The following is a 12127-nucleotide window of genomic DNA, read 5'->3' on the forward strand; positions in this document are numbered from 1 at the left end:
CTCAATCAAATCCCATGAGATTTGGCCCATCTTCCATTTTAGAGGTCAACCAAATCTTCCAAGAATAGTAACAAAGAGTGCAATGGTAAAGAGGCAAAATAGTAAGAATTGAGAAAGGCAAGACCAGCTTGCACGTTCCAACACTGGGGTTAGGCAAGACCCCTACCAGATTCATTAAAGAGAAAGATAGCAATACATCGAAAAAAAAAAAGAGTGAGAGAAAAGAAAAAATTACATGCTTGTGTATAACACCCCCATCCGGTCAAGATGAATAAGATTTAGGAGGGATGGGATAGAAAGAAATCTAGACCTTGCACTAAATGATGGGTGGTGGCAATGTCTAGTGCAAGGACCACAATGATTTTAGGCTGCGTTTGGATTGCCTGGATTGCCGGAATCAAGAATCAGAATGAGCATCCTATTCTAATTATCCATTAAACATAGGGAGATGATATTTTCACCCCCCCTCCACATTATGCATGTGCTCCCCTTATATTGTGATTTGACATGAAAAGTGGGCAACTTTAATGCTTTTTGACGTTAAATCACGTTATAAGGCCCCGCATGTGTAATGCGGGGGGTGAAAATATCATCGCCCTAAACATAATGGAAATTTTGAAATTAAAATTTAATAGAAATCTCATTCTGATCAAGGTGGAATCAGAATACCACCTCTTCGGGTGGGAAATAGATTCCAACATTTCCCTCATTTAATTTTGTCCCGGTGTCATTTTTTGCCCATTGATTTTTGAACCAAATGTCGAAATCAGAATAGGATGCCGATTCAAATGCCCATACGCTCCCTCGGGCCTTGTTTGTTTTGGATTTTGATCGATTTTGAGTCAAAAACTGATTATTAGTGTTGAAGTATAAATGATTAAATGACACCAATTCTAACATTTTAAGCTTTTGGAGTAATTGGTTGTTTGACATGATATAACAGCTTTTGCGGGCAACACAAAAAAAAAATATTAAAAAGAAGGCCACAAATGATTGAGAGTATTGAAGTTTAAACGATTGAATTATACCCACTCTAACAACTTAAGCTTTTGGAGTAATTGGTTGCTTCGCAATTGGACTCAAAATTATATTTAATTTTGTGTCCAATAATCAGTTTTGGACTCAATCGATTCTCAAAATCCGAAGGCCCCATTCGTTTAAGATTATGGCAACCGATTAGAGGGCCAAAACAAACCGGGCCTTAAGAATTAGGTTATTTTGATTACACAAGAAGCCAAAACCAGGGCCATGGTAGGATGTTAGATGCGCAGTTGGAAGAAAGATACAGCAACCTTTCTGTCCCTTCAATTATAAGGCTTGTCATTACTTGTTAGAAACGTAGGAACCTTGAATTGCTTTGAAAAGATCTCTATATAGGGTTGGAACCATTCATGTTCACATTACACTTGAAGAGTGCCAGATTCAAGAGAGTTTCTCATACAAAACATCATTAACTTAAACAATGATTTCTAAATAACCAAAATTATACTGTATTAATATTTAATTAGGTATGCCGGAACCTAAATCCCGTGATCCTGATCATAAGTCCTGCTAAGTGGCCGGAGAAGGCTTTATGATTGCTGAATGCACCAAACCCAAAGCAAGCCAACCATGAGAGAAAGAAATGAATTCCAAAGATATTAGGCAAATCCAAAGAGAATTTCCCATACGTTCATCACATAATCTTTCTAGGTCCCAAAAGTGAATACTGTACCCGGCACTATAGTACGATGAAAGTAGAAGGAAAATATGCCCAATTAAATGAACAAATTGCTTAGTAAATTGGCTCCTCAATTTTTCTTATAATTGAAACGAAATTTTAGAGAAAAATAATTGATAAATCATACAGTAGTTCCCTAATGTAAGTACACAGTACATTGGTTTTCATACTTGATGAGGGTGATTCTACGCCAGTAAGAGAGGAGATTAGGCGATTTTGGCCTTCACTTAGGCACTGTTTGAATTACAGGATTTTTTTTTTTGAAAAGTTTGGAAAGGAAAAATATTTCTAAAATTTCCTCGCCAAAAGAGATAACTTGAACCAACCCTATTCAGTTTTAATTAGCGGGGCCTTCAATTTTTGATGATATCCTTCTAAACTAACTATAATTATATCGACTCCCTCTAAATCGTGGGAAGAAACAATTTTCCTTCTTACAATCCAAATGGGGCCACAGTCAATTTGATCAGCAAAAAATTATTTTTTGGTTGACCATTGCAAAGAAGCCTCCAAGATGCTTGTGGGGAGAGATCCCTTGAGAAATATGGAGATCCTTGATTTTCTCAGCTATGGAAATCTTAATAAAAATGATTTTTAACTTTTTTCTTAATTTCTGATGGGTTGATTGATGGCTAATTGATAGTCGCAGAGAAGGGAGTTGAGAGCTCTAATGCCCTTGAGATTGCCTTTCAAGGAAGAGAAGGATGTTGTTTGCATAGAACATTTAGTGGCAGAGATACTGTTTCAAAACTCAGATGTGGGTCAAAACGGGGCCAAAGAAAATCCTAGTCGACTCGGTATGACACAATCGACGCGCCCATAACTTGGAAGAGTCAAAAGAGTTTTGATAAACTTTGTAGGACGAAATGCAGACTCATACAAGAATACGGTCAAGGTAAAAGTAAGTCGACTCGTACGAGAGTTTTAAAATTATGACAGGGAGAGCAGGATTTAGAGTACAAAAGAAGTTTGATTTGACTTGTGAGGACCACATGATTTAAGCTACTGGTCAATGCATCTTCTAATAGAAAGAATAGCAGGCGAGGAGAAAGGGGGCCACCTTGGAAAATGTAATTGGCGGCATCAAAGTAGCCAGAGGGATTAACATTAGCAAAAATGGAGAATTTAAACAAGCCATGAAAAAAAGATTAAATGATTCTAAGAAACAAAATTTAGATAAGATTTCTTTTAAGAAAGGCCAACTGAGCTTAATAAGTTTCCTTGGAAAGGCGCCTTTCATGGAGATTTCATATTTTGAGGTAGTATCAGTGTACAAAATACCTTTCATGAAACAGTGACGTAATTAATCATGCACAACTGCAATCTGCTGGCAATCATTGATGCAAACATTCCTCAAACTCAGTCTGGAATCCCTAATACAAGTTAGATACATAGCATTGCAAAAAGAAAGTTTCTCTTCAATTTATTGGTAGAAGTCATATTCGAAAAACAAATTCTTAGCTACAGCAAAGAATGTTGGGAAACATAAGCAATCAAATAGTAAATTATCAATATAGTAAGGAAGTTATACTTTTAACCACTGATTGAATGATTCTGATCATGTCACAAATGATTCACTGTTAAAAACTGCAAAAAAAAAAAATCATTGGACAGCATTACTTTGCAATCATCTATCTTTTAATCGGTTGGTTTTCATCTTTCACCCTGCAATTTGTAGGACAATTTCACATTTTCATCTTTCACAGCGCACTTTGGAATCATCTATCTCTTAATCAGCTGGGCTCAGAATACTAGTGTTATCTGATATGAGTCTACTCTTCACAAAAGCAAACTGGTTTGGGGAGATTAGCTTGGAAAGAAGAGTAGCTATTTGTTTTGAGAGAATTTTGGAGATAATTTTAAGAAAAATTGCAGAGGCTGATCGATTTATGATCTGAGAATGAGTGGGTAGAGGATTTGGGAAGAGAATTTTGGAACTAGTTTTAAGGGAAAATTGTTCTTCCTGATTTTGTATGCATTAAGAAAATTGAAATCCTGCAATTAGTTTTACCTCACCATCAGTGACTCCAAGAGGAAGAACTCTGAGCAGTGGCTTGGGGAGGAGTAATTGGGTAGCAATTACTCATGTCTATTAACTTTGTTATTCCCTTGTCATTCACATATTGCACTTTTAGCTGTAGAGTATTTTATTTTAACATATAAAGAAAATCTCCATTCTTAGATGTAATTCTCCAATTTTGTCAATGCCATCCTTGAAAAAAGTAATGTAAAAGTCACATCCTGAAAATATCATAGACGAATAACAATTTCCTTTATATAGTCACTAAAACCAGCATAATTTACAGAGTTATACAGAATTTGCTACCAGAAGTCAGTCAATTTCAGTCAGAGATACTGAAATTGGGAGTATGCATTTACAAGACGTGATTAGCATAGGATTGCAAATTAAGCATCATCGCCTGATTTCATCAACTTAAATTCTTATGACCTAGACAAAACGTGTCATGAATTTACAAAGAGGTAAGTGTTTCGGTAAGTCTAAGGGAGAGAAAACACAAGTAAATTGCCAAGAGTCCTCCACCCAAAAAGCTGTCAAGCTTCATATTTCTCCTTGGCAAGATCACAAGAGCCCAAAGTAAACCAGCCACCAAGAAGCCCAAGGTTACAAAGAGAGATGGGTCATTAGGTATCACAACACAAGATGGGTAGGCATGCCAGGATGAGAAAACAAGTGACAGACCTAAGCCCACCAATGTGTTAAAGATGGGCCCTGCGTAACAGCCAGAAGTAGCAACTTGGACCCCATCTGACCCACCATTGACTGCCATTGTAACATTAGCAATCAAGTCCCCAACTGAGTTGCCCCAAGCAAGGACAGTCAGCCCTAGAATTGAGGGGCTTATCCCAAATATACTCCCAAGTGAAACCAGCAATGCAATCAGTTCCTCAGCTATAATGTAAGTCCAAATGACACTCATTAGAAACCCACCTGCAAGCCAAGGGAGTACAAATCTTTTCGGTGGGCTAGATTTCTCAGTAGTAAAAAATGCAAGAAGCCCTAGACTTATCCCTATCAATCCTCCACATATGTAGATTACTCTTGCTTTCAAACCTATATCCCCTGTTTGAGAATTCCAAAGGAAAGCCAAAAGAACCGGTGCTAATGTAACTGAAGCAACTGCAAATAGCTTAGACCATCTCTCCTCACAAATAACAGGAATTGTCAATCTCCTTGGTAGATAAAGAGGCAGCTCTAAAAAGCACAAAACCCTAGCAAACCAGATGGTAGCTGATGAGTTAGAATTAGAACAGATCATTTTAGCATTCTAAACATCACTTCTAAAACCTTCGTTCTCTATCATTGTGGATTCTCTGTCTCCATAACTACGCAAGAGCGGCATGACCAATTCTCCATTTTCAGAAGATTCGGAGTCTAAGCGATCTACCTCTTTGTTGTTCTTCATACAGAAATGCGTTATTGAGACTATGAACACATATACAAGGTAAAGAGAAGAAAAAGCCAATGCTCCCCATATATTGATCCTTCTAACAATCAACACCGCAAGTAGAGAACACAAAGTTAGGAGTAGGAAGGAAACATCTCGAATGAAGCTCGACTTGTGAATTGAAATCTGATGTGTGCTAACTGAAATACTTATAATTCCAACCACAACACTCGAGACAAAGAACGCACCACCAAGTATGCTATTGAGACCAACATCACCAGTCTTATTTCCAATGAAAGAGACGATGCTCGCAAAGACGTCTGGAGCGCCATTCCCTAAAGCAAGAATTGTCACTCCTGCTATAATAGGAGAGAGCTTGAGGACCCTTGTAAGGCTTTCTAAAGAGGAGCAAAAATATTCGGACGCTGTGTTCCCCAATAGATAAAACAACACAAGAAGCCAAAGGGCTAGAAGGGCATACCCCGATGCAGGACATTTCCCACATATGCAATAGAAGAATTGGAGATAGTTTATGTAGCCTTGTGACACACATGGGTTCTTGGATTTAAGGTATGAGCACTTGGTTTTCTGATCTTTTAACCTCTCTAGACCTCTACAACCATCATCGGGGCTAGTGAAGGAACGAGAACGAGTGAGGAGAAGGGAGTTTGAAGAATATATACGGGTAGTGATGGAAATACATAATAGTAAGAGAAAAGAAATGTTGAGAAAGATACGGAATTTCTTCGATTGGGAAATGGAGTTTATGGTAGCCATTGAAGAAACTCGATCAGACCCACTTATAGAAAAACAACAAGAAGCATAAATTTAAGTGAAATTGAATCAGATGTACTAGTTTAATGACAAGAAAAGTAGGTTAAATCTTAGGAAAGTCTTAGCCATTGAAGAAACTCGATCAGACCCACTTACACAAAATCAACAAGAAGCAAGAATTTAGGGAAATTGGATCAGATGAATTAGTTAAATGACAAAAAAGTGGGTTAAATCTTAGGGAAGAGACTTCGAATAATATAACAGTAAGAGAAAATACATGTTAAGAAAGATAGAGAATTTCTTGGATTGGTAAATGGATTTTAAGGCATCCATTGAAGAAACCCAATCAGACCCACTTACAGAAAAACACCAAGAATCATAAATTTAAGGGAAATTGAATCAGATGATATAGAAAAATGAGATAGAAACGTGGGTTAAATCTTAGGGATTTAACAGATAATTTTGAAATAACGATTCAAGGGATAAAACTGAAACTCACCTTGTCATGAATTGATGGGAGAGCAAATTGTTTTCGTTACCGATTCTTGTGCGTTTATACATTCTACGAGAAAAGAAAAAGGGGAATGAAAGAAGGTGGGAAATTGAGATGGCTTTGAAAGAGAGAATATAAAGAGATATTTTAGTGAGAGGCATTGGGTGTCGGTTGTGTCTAACGTTGCACAAAGATTGGTTACGCGTCTTTGCTATAAATAGGGAATCTCGCTTTAAGGATTGGTTCAACGTCTTAGCAAAAGATACCCACCCACGTTTACAACTAGAATGGTAGCTACTTTAGAACTAGACTGGTAGTTGGGGAGTCAGTGGACAGACATTATCCGATCGGTTCAAAAGAATCCAAGCTTAATTTGGTACGATTCGGGCTGAAGGGCTGGATATATCGGACGCAGTTCAGATCTGTCTTATGGGATTGTTTGGATTAGACATGGAAAAGAGTGACTTGGACCCGTGGGTCCAACCTTTCCGACTGTAATTTACAGGTATGAGTCACTAAATTAGTGACCTGTTGAAATTTGACCCGGCCCACCCCAACCCATCAAAACTCGGCCAGGCTAGGTAAACCCGCAGGTGCCCTTAAAACCCAAATTAATTTACCTCATTCGTTTGGGTTCCAGTCTTCCATCTCTCTCTTTCTCTCTAATTTTCACCTGTAGGGTTCCCCTTACCCCAATTTGTATGACAATCCTAGTCTTTTATTTTTAGTAAGAGACAATCATAGTCATTTGGACTGAAATAAGAATAAATACAGCAAAATAAAAGAACTGGATGACACGGGGTCCACCCAGCCCACATAGGTGGGGTCTGGGTTTACAAAATAGTGGCCCGTATGATTCCAGGACATTAGTGACCCGGCCGGTACCACCTAAACACGTAGGGGTTGGGGTGAAACCCGGCCTGGCCCGGCCGTTTGCCAGGTCTAATTTGGGTGTCGGTATTTTTTCCTTGGAAAAAACCTTCCTTAAAAAATCTGCAACCCACAGTTTGGTGAACTCAATTAATTAGCCATGAAATGGAGGATCCAAGATTCGAAATCACGCCAAATCCAACCCAACCATAGCCATCCATCGACGATCCAAGATTCGATCGGAGACTGTATGAAGGTATCTTTCAAATTGAAAATAAATTAGTATCTATGATGGGTATTTTTGACATGGAATTTTTTAAAGGAAGTCACTTTTATTCCTTTCTTCTATCCCATCTCTTCTCATAAGGCTTACCCTAACTAACTAGACAATAGCCTACTCCAAGAGGCTGGCTAGATGCTTGTAAGCAATTTAAATTGAATCCTCTATTAAAAAGCATTTTTCGTATTTAGAAGTTTAAATTACTCACAGATAAATTATTCAACTAAATAAATGTGTATACACATGCACAGATACTGAATAGAACTGGTAGGGGCTGGCTGTTTCCAGTCTTTCCTATCTTGAATAATCAAAGAAGAGAAGATGAAACAGAAGAAAGAATGATGGTTGCTTCGAGGGAACTCAACGTCCAGATTTTGCACATTTGCGTAGAATAAACTTGAGAAATCCCTTCTCTTATTTTCTTCTACTAATTAAATAATAATGTTTACACCACTTTTTTGACACGTTCGGTTAGGAAGGACCGAATCAACAGATGATGACTCGTTTGGACCTAGTCAAAGAAGTAACTTGCCAAGCTGGCATTCAATGGGGGACATGTAAATAGTTGAACCTAAAATCTAGGCAGTTACCAAAAGTTCCCTCTTGTTTATACACTCGTTTTTAGTTCGATTGGTCAAGAAGGACCGAGTCTTTAAACTATGACCCAATTGGGCTAGGTCAAAGAAGTGACACGTCATATGTCACTTGAGGGAAGGCGGGTTGACAACCATCTAGAAGCAAGGACATGCAAGTAATAGAGCCTGAGTTAGGCAGTTATCAGAAGTTCCCTCCTTAAGAACGTGTAGTAATGGGAGCGGTTACTAGAATAAAGCTATATAAGGAGATGCTTGTCTCTAAAGAAGAGGTCCCAGAACCAAAATCAAACATGTTTTAGCATTTATCTTTTATCATTTACTTTCATGTACTGTCTTTTACCTTTCTTAGTTGTAGAAACCGAATTAAGGGAGAAATGAATTCATCTTCTCACGTGAGTATTTCACTTTAATTCACTATCCCTTGACCGGAGTTTGCTTTTGTTGTTCTGTTGGTTAGTTAGATTGAATAGTTTGTCGACCCCGAAAGTCGTTTGCATTTGTGTTAAGGCAGGGGATCCCAAGAAAGTAGCAGTGTTCCTGTCTTCCCCTCAATTTCCCGAACCCCAATCCTAGGGGACAAAAATGTTTCAGTCGTTGACTCCTTGGATTGAGTTTCCTATCTTGCCTCCCAGGAGGCTGGCACGCCCACACATCACTCACACAATACACTCAACCACAGATCACGCATCATGCCAAAGTATTTTAGACTGGACAAATAACTACATGCATCCTTTTTCCACTCAAACTAAAAGATCACAAAGATAAGACTCTATCTTAACAACACCTAAAAGATAGCAACACCGCATGCCCGCATAGAAGATAGGACTCCAATGATGCAACACCCACATAATGCTAAACACTAAAGAGATAAAGTAGACTTCAACTAGAAATGAGATCCAAACTAATGGACTTAACCTCGTGACATGTAACAATTCCTCACCTCTTAAATTTTGTCGTTGTCCTCAAGGCGTACCAAGGAAATTGATTTCTAATAAAATTGAGATCTTTTCATGTTGCTTCTGCAAATGATAGTGCTGGCTAATAGATAATTAAGAACTTCTTACTTCCCCCGTTGCATTTGTCGATCCAGAATAGCTTGAGGTCTTGGAAGTAACTTCTCATCTTCTTCTCTCGCTAATGGAATGAGATTGAACGCTGACTTTGGCTCCAATTTGCTTCTTGAGTGAGACATGGAAGATCATATGAATATGAGAATCTGTCGAAAATTCTAACTTGTAAGCCACGACTCTGATTCGTTGCAAAACCTTATAAATGAACCATGATATTTAAGAGGGAGTGGTGCAGCCTAAATACCAAGATCAAACAAAACCAAGACAGAACAAGTAACAAGAAGAACTCATACGAAATCTCACATATGCCGTGAAGATAAAATTTTATTCAATCTCAAAAACTCCCCCAACTCCAATCTTCCATCTCTTTTATTACATCTCTAAAAGATTTCCATAATCTAAAAAGTAGCTAAAAATGATACTGGCATATCTATTTAAAATATTAAAGTTTTCTTAGCTAAAAACTAGCTACAAATAAGAAAAGCAACTAGAGCCTATCAAATCTAATAAATAGCTAAATTTGAAAATGATAACCTTTTAGGAAACAAAATACTCAAGGGAATAGGAATTCATATTTTCCAAATCTCGAAGCTTGCTAAATCTCAAAGCTTCTAATTTTGCAAGCTTTCTAAGAATTTAAGTTTTCCATATCTCAAAATCATGTAAGCTTAGCAAGTTTCCATTCTGCCAAAACACCTTCTTATTCACGAAAACTTTCCGCATTTTCCACTTGTGAAACTTCCACTTATGAATCTTTCTAAAATAGCCATCCTCAAAATTTATTGCAAATCTTTGGATTGCATCAGTCACCTCCTGTTGAGAAGAATTCGCCATTGAATTCGATACATCGTCCTCCGACGAATCACCCTTGCTTCCTCGTTTCGACCATACAAGCTTGTAGGGCTTTGAATGGGTTTTTATGTCAATCTGCAAGTTGGATGCGAGAGACTCTGATAGGATGCTCTCACAACTCCCACTATTGATAACAAACGAGCAAATTTTCCTAGACACCGTACTTGTAAAATGAAAAATTATTGTTTCTAAAATAGTCGACAAAATTGTCTTGAAGTGAAATCATTTCTTTTCGAATGACCGAAGCTTCCACAACAACTCCTTGTAGTTCTACTATTTCATCCTCGTACTCATCATAAATGGGTTGTAGTTCCACTATTTCATCATCATCATCCCCGTACTCATCATAGATAGGTTCACCTTGGTCTTCATCATTCGCTTCGACAAGTAATGGCTTTCTCTCTCTTGAATTCTGTAGTCGTTGATAAATAAATTGAAAGCAGATAAAAGGAGAAAAAAAAGGCTTCTATCATTTTCTTCTTCATCTTCTCTCACATGTTGATTTTGGACTTTCCACGATGAGATCGTGTCAATCCTAATTGTGTCCACCATGCCGAGGCTCGTCCCCTTAGCTTCAAAGCCACAAGTTGGACTTGCTTGTGATTTGGAACTCCTGTGAACTCGAATATTCTTTCCACCGTGCATAGCCAATCCAAGAACTCTTCCGCAGACAATCCACCATGGAACTCGGGTAGGCATCTCTATTTTCAGTCCGGATTCCCAACTGCGGTTGTCTCTTTCACGCGGGTTCACTGGAGCCTCCATTAGCACCCTGTCATGGAAAGGGTTTAGGCGGGTTTCATCTTCCTCTTTGGTTTCTTCATCTTGGCAAGAAGTTTCCAAGAGAAGAACAAGTCTTCGACTTGTCTTCGACGCATGGCTCGTTCGTCTCGTGTCTCAATCTCCGCCATCGGAACGGTATGAGCGCTTCTTCTTTTCGGTGGCATGATCAATCTGCCGCCAACCGCAGGAGCGAAGTAGCACTAATACCAATCTGGCGCAGCCCAAATACCAAGATCAAACCAAACCAAGAAAGAACATGTAACAACAAGAACTCGTATGAAATCTCACGTATGCCATGAAGATAAAATTTTATTCAATCTCAAAAACTTCCCCAACTCCAATCTTCCATCTCTTTTATTACATCTCTAAAAGATTTCAAAAGATTTCCAAAATCTAAAGAGTAGCTAAAAATGATATTGGCATATCTATCTAAAATATTAAAGTTTCCTTAGCTAAAAACTAGCTACAAATAAGAAAAGCAACTAGAGCCTATTAAATCTAGTAAATAGCTAAATTAGAAAATGATAACCTTTAGGAAACAAAATACTCAAGGGAATCGGAAATCATATTTTCCAAATCTTGAAACTTGCTAAATCTCAAAGCTTGTAATTTTGCAAGATTTCCAAGAATGTTAGTTTCCCATATCTCAAAATCATGTAAACTTAGCAAGTTTCCATTCTGCCAAAACACATTTTTTCACGAAAACTTTCTGCATTTTCCACTTGTGGAACTTCCACTTATGAATCTTCCTAACATAGCCATCCTCAAAATTTATTGCAAATCTTTGGGTTGCATCAGGGAGCTTCAAATTTTTTTCTCGTAGACATGGAGGCTTGCCAATATGGTTGTAGCTTCAAATATACTCAATTACCAACCAAAACCTCTCTCTATGTTTGGATTCATAGATATGCTTTATCATCGCTTGTGTCTCCTTGATTTTCTCCCTTAATTCTCTGACAATCTTATCTATATCTAGTAACTCTTGTTCAACTGCAACCACCTTAGCCATTTTATGTTTGTAAGCTATGAGGTTAGGTGGGCCCATCTATATACCACTTCAAATTGCGTCCACCCAATGGTTGAATGACAGATAGTATTATAGCAGTATTTGGCCCATGTTAGCCACTTGGCCCGATTCTTGGGTTGAGAACTTGTAAAGCAACGAAGGTACATCTCTACTGTTTGATTCACTACTTTAATTTGTTCGTCAGTTTGTGGATAGTAAGCCGAGCTGAAATTAAAATGGGTACCATTCACTCAGAACAACTCTTACCAAAACATG

At 38.0% G+C, this 12127-nt stretch overlaps 1 long non-coding RNA gene and 1 pseudogene across 1 annotated transcript; both read right to left on the minus strand.

Annotated features, from left to right (window-relative positions):
• Positions 1-1339: 1339 nt before the first annotated feature.
• Positions 1340-6601, minus strand: LOC143887645 (uncharacterized). Its single transcript, XR_013254320.1, has 3 exons — positions 6401-6601; positions 3002-3084; positions 1340-1580 (listed from the first exon to the last, which is right to left on the minus strand). It is a non-coding gene; the product is annotated as an uncharacterized LOC143887645 (long non-coding RNA).
• LOC143887644 (cation/calcium exchanger 1 pseudogene) lies at positions 3969-6407 on the minus strand (annotated as a pseudogene).
• Positions 6602-12127: the final 5526 nt, after the last annotated feature.

This window comes from Tasmannia lanceolata, unplaced genomic scaffold, assembly GCF_043159265.1.
Source record: "Tasmannia lanceolata isolate RefF3 unplaced genomic scaffold, GAP_Taslan_0.1 ptg000012l, whole genome shotgun sequence".
Lineage (NCBI taxonomy): Eukaryota > Viridiplantae > Streptophyta > Magnoliopsida > Canellales > Winteraceae > Tasmannia > Tasmannia lanceolata.